Source organism: Euprymna scolopes, chromosome 2, assembly GCF_053919585.1.
Source record: "Euprymna scolopes isolate OS-2025 chromosome 2, ASM5391958v1, whole genome shotgun sequence".
Taxonomy (NCBI): domain Eukaryota; kingdom Metazoa; phylum Mollusca; class Cephalopoda; order Sepiida; family Sepiolidae; genus Euprymna; species Euprymna scolopes.
In genome coordinates, this window is record NC_136483.1 from 103,114,934 (window position 1) to 103,129,098 (window position 14,165).

General features: G+C 39.6%; 1 protein-coding gene and 1 pseudogene across 4 annotated transcripts in view; one reads left to right on the forward strand and one right to left on the reverse strand.

Moving 5' to 3' along the window:
• The window catches only part of LOC145293703 (ubiquitin-associated and SH3 domain-containing protein B-like), a 425,494-nt gene that overhangs the window by 56,684 nt on the left and 354,645 nt on the right, over positions 1-14,165 (reverse strand). The window lies entirely within an intron of this gene.
• On the forward strand, positions 8,539-11,296 carry LOC145302753 (uncharacterized; annotated as a pseudogene).

A 14,165-nucleotide genomic window follows, 5' to 3' on the forward strand; every position in this document is an offset into this window, starting at 1 on the left:
TCTGGAAAAATATAAAAAATACTAAGCAAAATACTTTTGTAAGTGACACTCTTTTGGAGGTTAAAAGTTCAATCCTCAGTGTTGACGATACGAAGAATACAACTGCAAATTGCTTCAAATGTTAGAATACAACTGCAAATTGCTTCAAATGTTAGAATACAACTGCAAATTGCTTCAAATGTTAGAATACAACTGCAAATTGCTTCAAATGTTAGAATACAACTGCAAATTGCTTCAAATGTTAGAATACAACTGCAAATTGCTTCAAATGTTAGAATACAACTGCAAATTGCTTCAAATGTTAGAATACAACTGCAAATTGCTTCAAATGTTAGAATACAACTGCAAATTGCTTCAAATGTTAGAATACAACTGCAAATTGCTTCAAATGTTAGAATACAACTGCGAATTGCTTCAAATGTTAGAATACAACTGCAAATTGCTTCAAATGTTAGAATACAACTGCAAATTGCTTCAAATGTTAGAATACAACTGCGAATTGCTTCAAATGTTAGAATACAACTGCAAATTGCTTCAAATGTTAGAATACAACTGCAAATTGCTTCAAATGTTAGAATACAACTGCAAATTGCTTCAAATGTTAGAATACAACTACGAATTGCTTCAAATGTTAGAATACAACTACGAATTGCTTCAAATGTTAGAATACAACTACGAATTGCTTCAAATGTTAGAATACAACTGCGAATTGCTTCAAATGTTAGAATACAACTGCGAATTGCTTCAAATGTTAGAATACAACTACGAATTGCTTCAAATGTTAGAGTACAAATACGAATTGCTTCAAATGTTAGAATACAATTACGAATTGCTTCAAATGTTAGAATACAATTACGAATTGCTTCAAATGTTAGAATACAATTACGAATTGCTTCAAATGTTAGAATACAATTACGAATTGCTTCAAATGTTAGAATACAATTACGAATTGCTTCCAATTTTAGAATACAATTACGAATTGCTTCAAATGTTAGAATACAATTACGAATTGCTTCAAATGTTAGAATACAATTACGAATTGCTTCAAATGTTAGAATACAATTACGAATTGCTTCAAATGTTAGAATACAATTATGAATTGCTTCAAATGTTAGAATACAATTATGAATTGCTTCAAATGTTAGAATACAATTGCGAATTGCTTCAAATGTTAGAATACAATAACGAATTGCTTCAAATTTTAGAATACGATTACGAATTGCTTCAAATTTTAGAATACGATTACGAATTGCTTCAAATTTTAGAATACGATTACGAATTGCTTCAAATTTTAGAATACGATTACGAATTGCTTCAAATTTTAGAATTACGAATTGCTTCCAATTTTAGAATTACGAATTGCTTCCAATTTTAGAATTACGAATTGCTTCCAATTTTAGAATTACGAATTGCTTCCAATTTTAGAATACAATTACGAATTGCTTCAAATTTTAGAATACAACTGTGAATTGTTTAAAACTTCTATCCTGTCATGGCTGAAGGAATGAGAGCATGCTACCCCCATGGATTAAATAAAGGGTTTTGTTCAAAATCCTGTTTGGCAGAAAGATTCCAGAGTTCGAAAAGGATACACCTGAAGAATTATGCCAATCAAGCAACCTGGGATTTTTACGTCAAGAACAATAAGAATCAACCGATTTTAATTTAGACAGGTTGGCATACTGTTTTTTTTTTTTCCCCTAAAAATCTTTGTAAGAAATAAATAATTTTCTTTTTGACTGACAGGCTTAGATTTTGAGGAATTAAATAATTTGTGGATATATTTACTTCATCATTTTTTAGGTGAACATTTATTATTAAAATAAAAACAACAACAACAAAAAAAAACACTCTAAAAAATTTATGATTAAAAAACAAATAGTTTTGTTTCTTTATAATATATATATATATATTAGTTTTTTTCTTTTTATGTTTGACTCATATTTTTTATTTTCAAATAATCCCCTCAAGTTTGAAAACAAAGCAAAAACAAAAGAAAACAAAAAAAAACAAAAAAAAAAACAGTTGTTGTTAAATATTTTTGGCCCAAAACGACAGGAGTCATTTGTCGTGCCTTAATTTGCCGTGCATAAATACTGAAACCAGTAGCAAAAGCATGCTATTATAGTGCTAATAACATGATACAACAATAAAACATGAAAATCAACTAGCCAGAATCAACGTTTGATGTATCAACTTAAATGTTATTTGGGTCTAACTTAAGAAAAAAAAAAAAATCCAGCAAGATAACTTTATAGGTTAGATGACAAAGCATCAAAAGTAATCAAATTACACATTCAAAAATGGTTGGCACTCTTACGAAACGTGATTTTATGCAAGAATAACAAAAGAAATGAAAACAATGCCCATTCATTGTGTAATTAATGTAATAAATGTCTCTATTTTTAATAAAAACTATACTTGTATGTGCACATTGTAATCTCAGGTCTCTTACCTAATACTAAAAATACAATAAAAGAAAAAAAGAAAAAAATGTATTAATTTTATACAACAAATAATTACTTTCCAACATAATATATTGTTGAAGCAATTAACCCAACATCATAAGCTAACATACAGTGGACATTAATTATATAGGAAAAATAAATGTGACTGTTTAGCTCTCCATTAATTCATCACCGTTATACGTATTAATAAAATTATGCCCCCCCCCCTCTTGTCGCATCTTTTTGCTAGTATGTATGACGAATGAACATAGACTGTAATGCTTTCTTCCTTTTCAAACAGGAAATAATGTCTGGGAGATGGTTTTAGGAGACAACAGAACAGATACTACATTCCCAACCCTCTAAATTGAGGACAGAAATAGTGTAAGATCATATGCCAGTCCCTTAATGATCACCAACATCAATGTTCGTGTCAGTTTTCTTCTCTATCTTTTGTTCTGGCTGTGTTGTCTTATGATTGCCGAGGGTATAAGCACTGGTTTACAACTATAAAAAACAAACAAAAGCAACACACACTCAAAGGTGAAAAAAAAAACTCCCCAAAAAACACACACAAACTGAGATCAGTCTATAAGTCAGTCGTGATTTGGGTACGTGTGTATGACACTGACACTGTCATGGAAATGGATCTCCAAATGCTAACGTAATGTATCAGCTAGACCCAACTGAGATAATTTGTCCGTCAAAGTATCATTGTCGTTCGGTTGATCAGCTCATCTTGTTGCTTGCTCAGCCCAATCTGCTGGTTTGTTATATATACTAGTAAAATTTTATTCTCTCTGGTCACATGTTTTTGCTAGTATATATGAATATGGCATAATCACGTTGACACTGGTTCTCCTCAGATCACTGAAGGTAAGCAATATTCAGCCTGGGCAGTACTAAAATGGGTGACCATTTGGGGATTCTAGGTGCTGTATGTGCTCTCTGCTTATCTTGGCATTGTTTCCAGTCAGTCTTCGGCCTCTCCTTGCCATTGGACCAAAGTAGTGCCGATTCAGGAGAGGTATGGTTAGAGATTGCACAAGTATAAAAAAATATGGAGGAAAATCTTAGAGTTCAAAATCCTGGACACTGTCATGGGAAAAGACCCCAAAACGCTAATGTCAATATCCTATTAAATTCCAGTGTACGAGTTAGAACCCAACTAAGATAATTTGTCAATGCATCATTATGGTTCGATTGATCAGCTCATCTTCTTGCTTACTGAGCCCAATCTGCTAGTTTACTCCATCTTCAACCTTCTATCTCATTTCACTCAAATTTACCCCCGTATGCTCTAACCCAACTACCTCCAATCTGTCTGATCTAATCCCCAATTATCTGTATAATTCTAACAATGATTATCATGAGATAAGTAGGTTAGCAAATCAAGTTGCTGCATAATGGATGACCCTACGTTAATCTTGACAAGAGTTGAACTAAGTACAAGTCGAGGTGACACGAAGTTGTGCAAATAAACCAATTCCCACAAAAGATAACAGGAAGAAAGCCATGAAGGGCTATCCATTATATAACAATTTGATTTGCTAACCTACTTATCTCATGATAATCAGGTATGAGATGCAACAGGTCATAGAATAAAAACAAAAAGACATCAGTCAACATGATGATATCACGGATGCCAGAGTTGATGGAGAAACAAAGGTTTGAGAGTAATCTGTCTATGGGATATACCAATAATAGTGAAATAACTAAAAGAAAAACTTTGACAATTGTCAAGAGCGAAATGCCATTATAAGAACTTAGTCAAATTCCAGTGTATCAGTTAGAACCCAAAGAAGATAATTTGTCTGTATCATTATGGTTCGATTAATCAGCTCATTTCGTTTGCTCAGGCCAATTTGCTAGTCTACTCCATCTCCAGCCCTCTACCTCACTTGGATCCACTCGCATTTGCTCTAGTTCAACTACCTCAAATCTGGCTGATCTAATCCCCAAATTATCTATATAATTGTAACAATATTTATGAGATAACTAGGTTAGCAAATAAAATGTGTGTAGTGAAATTTGATTGTATCTGGAATTTAAGGCTTGTTTTGACAGGTTATGATGGGGAAATTTCGGTAGATAAAATATTAAAATAAACATTGTTTTATTGTTTAGGAAAAATAAATGTATACCCTCCTCCCACTCCCCAAACAAAACAGATTTTAATAAATGGGGTGAGCAGATCAGAAAACAGAAAAGTCGGCTCCTTAAATTTAATGAGTTTGGATATGTTGTACTTTATTAAGGAGTCCATTGAACATAGCAGAATGAGCATAAGAGAAATCAATAAAAGTCAAACAAATCCTTGTTTTTTTTGTTCAACTTTTTATGGTGTTTTCTCATCTGCTTCAGAAAACAACTCTCAAAAATGCTAGATGATAAACTACCAAAGGAAGAAACGCAGCAAGTACAGACTTTTAGCCTTTTTTATATACGTGCAGAGTTACAAGCAGATGCCCTCAATGAAAATGACGATATAACACATAACCATAAGAAGCAACATCACACGTAACCATTTTAAGTACATTACAGACATTCATATTTTGAAGCCTCTCAAGAATATGAAATCCAAGATGCACATTTGTCTTTTTTACTCATTCTCACTCTAAACACGACATATTACAACTTGGAACATAAGGAGATACTATTTGGGATCATGTCAAACAGGGGACTGTGGGGATTTGAGCAGCAAGATGTCTGTTCACATTACATTTAAACTTCTGCAGGTTAATACAGTAGGGGAAGCAAGAGATCAACAATGAACGGGTGGGATTTTGCTGTTTGTTTGGTCAGTTAGGAGTATGTACGTCAAGGGGTACATTCCATTAACACTTTCAACTCTGCACGCCGATACATTGGCTCTAGCAACATCACGCATAACCATTTTAAAAAGACAACACGGCCGATATTTCAACCTTCTAATCATACGTTATCAAATAATTCTGCTAATTGTCTGTCTTTTTGGCTAATTATTGCTTAATTGGGTTGAAGTGCTTGTAAAACAGATATAGGGATGCAACATTGTAGTGATGGCACAAAGGTTGGAGCCTGGCCGATAGTGCGGGATCTATTAGATTAGATATTCTTTTTGAACCCTGTCTAAAAGTGAGAGACTACTGGTAGATTCACCCGTCCAGATGTGACAACAATATTCCATGCATGGTGAATGGTGGCTTTGTGGAGGTATAGGATACTCTCAATTTTTCTAGCAGATTAGAGGGAGCCCACTTTCTTTGTAGCAGTCTTGGCAATGTCTTCAATGTCTTTGTCCCAGTCCATGTTTCCTGTGAATTTTAAGCTGAAGAGTTTGAAGAATGAGCTCTCAGGTATGGTGCTAATTGAAGAAATATTGGTGAAGATTTTAATCAATAATACACTATGAGTTCACGTTAAGGAAAGAAGTAAGGGGCCATGTGACAGTTGGGGAATGTGCAACCCTTGCATCATTATAGATTCCCTATGCAAGGGGAACATCTATTTTCTTTCAAGACTGAACAGAGACCTTTTTTTTTTTTTTACCTCTGTATATCATTGGCTGGAGAAACTAGTGATTTAATACTTAGTGATATCAATACATTAAATCTTATTTCAGAGTAGAATTTTCAGTTTATTTAGGTGTGTGCCTTTAACAAGTCCTAACCTACATCTCGGTTGATAGCTTTGTCCTAGTTTAGCGTGAAATATATTTCAAACTGATGAATGATTATGCATAGTAGACAAAAACAAGATGGGGGCGTCGGTACATAAATTAGTTGAAGCAGGAAATGAGAATGTTGGCAGAAGATGGAATGCAGAACTCAGGCGGTGGTGGTTGTAGCAATGAGAAGTAACGAGGAAAAGGAGACAGGGAAAAAGAACGGAGGAGGATGAGGAAAGACAGGGAAAAAGGAAGGAGGAGGAGGAGAGACAGGGAAAAGAGAACGGAGGAGGAGAGACAGAAAAAGAGAAAGGAGGAGGAGGAAAAGAGACAGGAAAAGAGAAAGGAGGAGGAGGAGAAGAGACAGGAAAAGAGAAAGGAGGAGGAGGAGAAGAGACAGGAAAAGAGAAAGGAGGAGGAGGAGAGACAGGGAAAAGAGAACGGGGGAGAAGGAGAAGAGACGGGGAAAAGAGAACAGAGGGAGGAGGAGGAGGAGGAGAGACAGGGAAAAGAGAACGGGGGAGAAGGAGAAGAGACGGGGAAAAGAGAACAGAGGGAGGAGGAGGAGGAGGAGAGACGGGGAAAAGAGAACGGAGGAGGAGGAGGAAAAGAGACGGGGAAAAGAGAATGGAGGAGGAGGAGGAGGAGGAGAGACGGGGAAAAGAGAACGGAGGAGGAGGAGAAGAGACGGGGAAAAGAGAACGGAGGAGGAGGAGAAGAGACGGGGAAAAGAGAACGGAGGAGGAGGAGAAGAGACGGGGAAAAGAGAACGGAGGAGGAGGAGAAGAGACGGGGAAAAGAGAACGGAGGAGGAGGAGAAGAGACGGGGAAAAGAGAACGGAGGAGGAGGAGAAGAGACGGGGAAAAGAGAACGGAGGAGGAGGAGAAGAGACGGGGAAAAGAGAACGGAGGAGGAGGAGAAGAGACGGGAAAAAGAGAACGGAGGAGGAGGAGAAGAGACAGGAAAAAGAGAACGGGGAAAAGAGAACAGAGGAGGAGGAGAGGAGGAGGAGAGAAGGAGGAGAAGAGATGGTGAAAAGAGAACAGAGGAGGAGGAAAAGAGAATGGAGGAGGAGGAGAAGAGATGGGGAAAAGAGAACGGAGGAGGAGGAGAAGAGACGGGGAAAAGAGAACGGAGGAGGAGGAGGAGAAGAGACAGGGAAAAGAGAACGGAGGAGGAGGAGGAGAAGAGACAGGGAAAAGAGAACGGAGGAGGAGGAGGAGAAGAGACAGGGAAAAGAGAACGGAGGAGGAGGAGGAGAAGAGACAGGGAAAAGAGAACGGAGGAGGAGAAGAGACAGGGAAAACAGAACGGAGGAGGAGGAGGAGGAGGAGGAGGAGGAGAGACAGGGAAAAGAGAACTGAGGAGGAGGAGAGACTGGGAAAAGAGAACTGAGGAGGAGGAGAGACTGGGAAAAGAGAACTAAGGAGGAGGAGAGACTGGGAAAAGAGAACTGAGGAGGAGGAGGAGGAGAGACTGGGAAAAGAGAACTGAGGAGGAGGAGGAGAGACTGGGAAAAGAGAACTGAGGAGGAGGAGAGACTGGGAAAAGAGAACTGAGGAGGAGGAGAGACTGGGAAAAGAGAACTGAGGAGGAGGAGAGACTGGGAAAAGAGAACTGAGGAGGAGGAGAGACTGGGAAAAGAGAACTGAGGAGGAGGAGAGACTGGGAAAAGAGAACTGAGGAGGAGGAGAGACTGGGAAAAGAGAACTGAGGAGGAGGAGAGACTGGGAAAAGAGAACTGAGGAGGAGGAGAGACTGGGAAAAGAGAACTGAGGAGGAGAGACTGGGAAAAGAGAACTGAGGAGGAGGAGGAGAGACTGGGAAAAGAGAACTGAGGAGGAGGAGGAGAGACTGGGAAAAGAGAACTGAGGAGGAGGAGGAGAGACTGAGAAAAGAGAACTGAGGAGGAGGAGGAGAGACTGGGAAAAGAGAACTGAGGAGGAGGAGGAGAGACTGGGAAAAGAGAACTGAGGAGGAGGAGAGACTGGGAAAAGAGAACTGAGGAGGAGGAGAGACTGGGAAAAGAGAACTGAGGAGGAGGAGAGACTGGGAAAAGAGAACTGAGGAGGAGGAGAGACTGGGAAAAGAGAACTGAGGAGGAGGAGAGACAGGGAAAAGAGAACTGAGGAGGAGGAGAGACTGAGAAAAAGAGAACTGAGGAGGAGGAAAAACAGGGAAAACAGAACGAGGGAGGGGGTGAGACAGGGAAAAGAGAACGGAGCACAGAAAAAGAGAATGGTGGGCGAAGGAGTGAGAGAAAAGAGTAGGAGAACAGAGGCCGAAGAAGAGAAGGAAAAAAGATAGGGAAAAAAGACGATGAGGGGGTGGAAGATAGGGAAAAAAGAGGATGAAGAGGGGAAGACGGAAAAAAAGAGGACGAGGGGCGGGAAGATAGGAAAAAAAAGAGGACGAGGGGGGGAGATAGGAAAAAAGAGGGAAGGGAAGACCGGAAAAAAGAGGACGAGGTGGGTGAGATGGGAAAAAAAAGAGAACGAGAGGGAATATAGGATCAAAAGAGAAGGTGGGAGGAGAGAGAGGAAAAAAGAACAAGGAGGAGAGTGAGAGGAAAAAAGAACAAGGAGGAGAGTGAGAGGAAAAAAGAGCAAGGAGGAGAGTGAGAGGAAAAAAGAGCAAGGAGGAGAGAGAGAGGAAAAAAGAGCAAGGAGGAGAGAGAGAGGAAAAAAGAGCAAGGAGGAGAGAGAGAGAGGAAAAAAGAGCAAGGAGGAGAGAGAGAGGAAAAAAGAACAAGGAGGAGAGTGAGAGGAAAAAATAACAAGGAGGAGAGTGAGAGAAAAAAAGAGCAAGGAGGAGAGTGAGAGGAAAAAAGAACAAGGAGGAGAGTGAGAGGAAAAAATAACAAGGAGGAGAGTGAGAGAAAAAAATAAGGAGGAGAGTGAGAGGAAAAAATAACAAGGAGGAGAGTGAGAGAAAAAAATAACAAGGAGGAGAGTGAGAGGAAAAAATAAGGAGGAGAGTGAGAGGAAAAAATAACTAGGAGGAGAGTGAGAGAAAAAATAACAAGGAGGAGAGTGAGAGGAAAAAATATGAGTGGGGGAGAGAGGGAGACAGAGAGAGAACAAGAAAAGAGGAATTGCAGGTTAGAGAGAGAGCAGGAGGGGTTAAGGGAAGAAAGAAAGGGAGAGGGAAAAGAGTGGGAGAAGAAAAGAGAAAGAGAGGGGAGAAAAGCGAGAGAGGAAGACAGAGGAAAAGGAAAAGAGAGAAAGGAAGCGGGATAGAGAAGGTGGAAGAGGGAAAGAGGAAATCAGGAAGAGGAGAGCAGGAAGAGAGGAAGAGAGAGAGAGAAAGGGAGGAAGAGAGAAAGGGAGGAAGAGAGAAAGGGAGGAAGAGAGAAAGGGAGGAAGAGAGAGAGAGAGGGAGGAAGAGAGAGAGAGAGGAAGAGAGAGAAAGGGAGGAAGAGAGAGACAGAGGAAGAGAGAGAGAGAGAGGGAGGAAGAGAGAGAAAGAGAGGAAAAGAGAGAGAGAATTGGAGGAAGAGAGAGAGAAATAAAGGAAGAGAGAGAAAGGGAGGAAGAAAGAGAGAGAGAAAGGAGGAAGAGAGAGAGAGAAAGGGAGGAAGAGAGACAGAGAAAGGGAGAAAGAGAGAGAGAAAGGGAGGAAGAGAGGGAAAGAGAAAGGGAGGAAGAGAGGGAAGGAGGAAAGGGAGGAAGAGAGGGAAGGAGAAAGGGAGGAAGAGAGGGAAAGAGAAATGGAAGAAGATAGGGAAAGAGAAAGGGAGGAAGAGAGGGAAAGAGAAAGGGAGGAAGAGAGGGAAAGAGAAAGGGAGGAAGAGAGGGAAAGAGAAAGGGAGGAAGGAGAGGGAAAGAGAAAGGGAGGAAGAGAGAGAGAGAAAGGGAGGAAGAGAGAGAGAGAAAGGGAGGAAGAGAGAGAGAGAAAGGGAGGAAGAGAGAGAGAGAGAAAAAGAGAGGAAGAGAGAGAAAGAAAGAGAGAGACAGAGAGAAAGAGAGAGAAAGTGAGAAAGAGAGAGAGAGAAAGTGGGAAGAGAGAGAGAGAAAGTGGGAAGAGAGAGAGAGAAAGTGGGGAAGAGAGAGAGAGATAGTGAGGAGGGAAGGAAGAGAGAGAGAAAGGAAGGAAGAGAGAGAGAGAGAGAGAAAGGAGAGAGAGAGAAAGGAAGAGAGAGAAGGAAGGAAGAGAGAAAGGGAGGAAGAGAGAAGGAGAGAGAGAGAAAGGAAAGTAGGAGAGAGAAGGAAGGAGAGAGAGAGAGAGAGAAGGAAGAGGAGAGAGAGAAAGGTAGGAAGAGAGAGAGAAACGAAGGAAGGAAGAGAGAGAGAGAAAGGAAGAGAGAGAGAGAGAGAAAGGAAGGAAGAGAGAGAGAGAGAAAGGAAGGAAGAGAGAGAGAGAGAAAGGAAGGAAGAGAGAGAGAGAGAGAAAGGAAGGAAGAGAGAGAGAGAGAAAGGAAGGAAGAGAGAGAGAGAGAGAAGGAAGGAAGAGAGAGAGAGAAAGGAAGGAAGAGAGAGAGAGAAAGGAAGGAAAGAGAGAGAGAAAGGAAGAGAGAGAGAGAAAGGAAGAGAGAGAGAGAGAGAAAGGAAGAGAGAGAGAGAGAGAAAGGAAGGAAGAGAGAGAGAGAGAGAAAGGAAGGAAGAGAGAGAGAGAGAGAAAGGAAGGAAGAGAGAGAGAGAGAGAAAGGAAGGAAGGAGAGAGAGAGAGAAAGGAAGGAAGAGAGAGAGAGAGAAAGGAAGGAAGAGAGAGAGAGAAAGGAAGGAAGAGAGAGAGAGAGAAAGGAAGGAAGAGAGAGAGAGAGAAAGGAAGAGAGAGAGAGAGAGGAAAGGAAGGAAGAGAGAGAGAGAGAAAGGAAGGAAGGAGAGAGAGAGAAAGGAAGGAAGAGAGAGAGAGAGAAGGAAGGAAGAGAGAGAGAGAAAGGAAGGAAGAGAGAGTGAAAGAAAGGAAAGGAAGAGAGAGAAAGAAAGGAAGGAAGAGAGAGAGAAAGAAAGGAAGGAAGAGAGAGAGAAAGAAAGGAAGGAAGAGAGTGAGAAAGAAAGGAAGGAAGAGAGAGAAAGAAAGGAAGAAGAGAGAGAAAGAGAAAGGAAGGAGAGAGAGAAAGAGAAAGGAAGAGAGAGAACGAGAAAGGAAGAAGAGAGAAAGAGAAAGAAGAAAGAAAGAGAAAGGAAGGAAGAGAGAGAAAGAGAAAGGAAGGGAGAGAGAGAAAGAGAAAGGAAGGGAGAGAGAGAAGGAAAGGAGAGAGAGAGAAGGAAGGGAGAGAGAGAGAAGGAAGGGAGAGAGAGAAGAAGGGAGAGAGAGAAGGAAGGGAGAGAGAGAAGGAAGGAGAGAGAGAAGGAAGGGAGAGAGAGAGAGAGGGAGAGAGAGAAGGAAGGGAGAGAGAGAGAGGAAGGAAGGAGGAGAGAGAAAGGAAGGGAGAGAGAGAGAAAGGAAGGGAGAGAGAGAGAAAGGAAGGGAGAGAGAGAGAAAGGAAGGGAGAGAGAGAGAGAAAGGAAGGGAGAGAAAGTGAGGAAGAGAGAGAGAAAGGAAGGGAGAGAAAGTGAGGAAGAGAGAGAGAAGGGAGGAGAAAGTGAGGAAGAGAGAGAGAAAGGAAGAGAGAGAAATATAGAGAGCTGGAGGGAGGAAAAGAGAAAGGAGGGAAGAGATAGATAGATCGGGAACGAGTGTGTGTGTGAGAGAGAGAGAGAGAGTGAGAGAGAGAGAGGAAACAACCAAAAAAAAAAAAAAATTAATCAATAACAAAACAATAAAATTTTCCTCTTCCCAGAAAAAACTGCCCCCCCCCCCTTTTTTTTTTTTATTACTTTTTAAATTTATTGTCTATTTTATTTGTTGGTTTGGTACCCTATTGGCATTCAGGCTTCTTTCCAGCCATTTTTAACCTTTCCACTCGACACACCCACAACCCGGCTTTTGTCGGACGGACCGTGAGAGAATCTCTGACACCATTGTCTTTTACAGTTATGTGGGTGCGTAGAAATTAGCATTATCATGTTATGTAAAAAGAAAAATCCTGCCCCACCTCATCCACATGGCGCTGTAAGCATATTAAACCCTCTCACCTCTTGCACTTTTCTAAACCTATCAAAGATCCCCATGACAGGATAGAAAAACAACTTTGTCCATGCATCATATAACTTGAGACTAGGTTCCACTTGAGTGATCATGGCAAATTTCATTTAAGTAGCCAGTCATAATTAATTTCCTGATATTCTGCCAGGCGAGGTAGTTGATCAGTTATATGTTATACAGATAGATTTTGATCTGGTTTTGCGGCATATCAACCATTTTCGCTGGATCTTGTAATTTGGGGCAAACGTTTTTATGCTTCGAATTCTTTATATCTTCAAATATTTACGTATAGTGTTTGGTTTGGTTGTTTTATTTTATAATATAGCAACGCTTTTTGGGTTATTTAATGCCGAATACAATAATTTTGGAATAAAAAAAGTTTTTGCTTCAAATTGGGAGTCACCATTTATTAAGGCCCGAAGACCACTCGAGGATAAGGGTTAATGAATGTAAGGCGGTAGTAATCGTTAATGGTGTAAATTAGATAGAATTTGATTATTTATAGGAATGGCTCAACAAGAACTTGTTTACATTGGATTTGAAGGCTATTATGTTGTATCTAACTGGAAAGTAGGCCAGCGGAGCAGTGTTCCACAGGCAGGCAGTTTTGAAAAAGACGCTTTGTTCATGGAATCTGCGTTTAGATTTAGTTATAGTTAGAGAGTGGGGGAAATCATACATAGTGGTTGTAGCTAATAGAGTGCTTTTATGTGAAAGTCTGGCAAGCGGGGAGTGAGCCAAAGACTGGAGTTAAGTTGAACACTTCCTGGTGTTTGGTCAAGTTATTTTGTAGAGAAATTTTTTTTTTTTCGCTTTGCAGATCATGATTGAGTTTTGAAAAGAAAAAGGAAAATGTTTGGTATATTAAAGTTTGGAAAGCGATATCCTCAGACAGCCTGATCTAGTAGCACCAGGTACACAGAGCAAGCACTCATCCTTATTCAGTTTTTATTCACAAATGTCACTGAAAAAATGTCTTCATCAGTTTCTGAATTTTTGAGATGAGGATTGATAATTTGTATTACTGTTCTCATCTTGAGTGTTATTCGCACAACATTTCGGCCGATGTAACCTCAGACTTTCTTCACTTGCATCTTGTTGGAAAATTTTCTTTTGAAATTGGGAATCTGTAGGGAAATTTGAATGGAAGCCTTTATTTAATTCATGGATGTGATATGTTAGGGATATTAAATGACCAGACCTTTCTATTTTTTGCTCAGATGTTTTATTGGTAATCGATTGAAAATAGTGAAACAAATAAAGATTTACTTCTCTTTTAAAACAAAGCCGATTAGCAGTAGATTAATATATAAAAGTCTGTTTGTCGGTCGGTCTGTCTGTTTCCATCTTTTCAAACTCTATCTCCTCCAAAATTAAAAGTCACAGAGGGGTGCTAGGGGCATTCAAATGATTGGATTTTTTACGGGGTGTTCTTTTATGAGTCTTTAGCCGGTTAAAATTATTTTTAAGGGATCAAAATTGAAAAAAAAATCGTTAAACATTTTGTACATTCATCTTAGTTTATTTTTTAATTTTTATTAATTTATACGTCATGTTGGTACGGTGGTAACATCACCAGCTTTTAATGCTACAGTTTCGGTTTCAATTCTAGCTGATGGCACCTAAATAATTTTTTTTTTTTTTTACCTTTTGAAATCCCGACCCTATAATAATATACAAAATCTGGAAGAATCAAAATATCATATTTAAGCGAATTTCACGCACGGGCAAAGTAAATAGGAACAAGTCATTTGTGTGAATTTTTGAACAACTTAGTTGTTGTGGCGGACCTTATATGTCAGAATTGCTGCAAGTATTTTAAACTATATTACCCAGCTTACTTAAATGTGAGTCGGTACAATAACATTGTAGGTTTTGTTTGTATGTTGAACATTCATGGAATGGAAATTCTGCAGCATGGTCGATGGTCAGAACCAATTTATATCTGAGTCCTTTCTCTGCCTAATAAAGCATTACCTCCACGAGAAGCAATGAGACATAAGAAACTGTCAAATCATTCATAGTCTTGGCGTTCTGG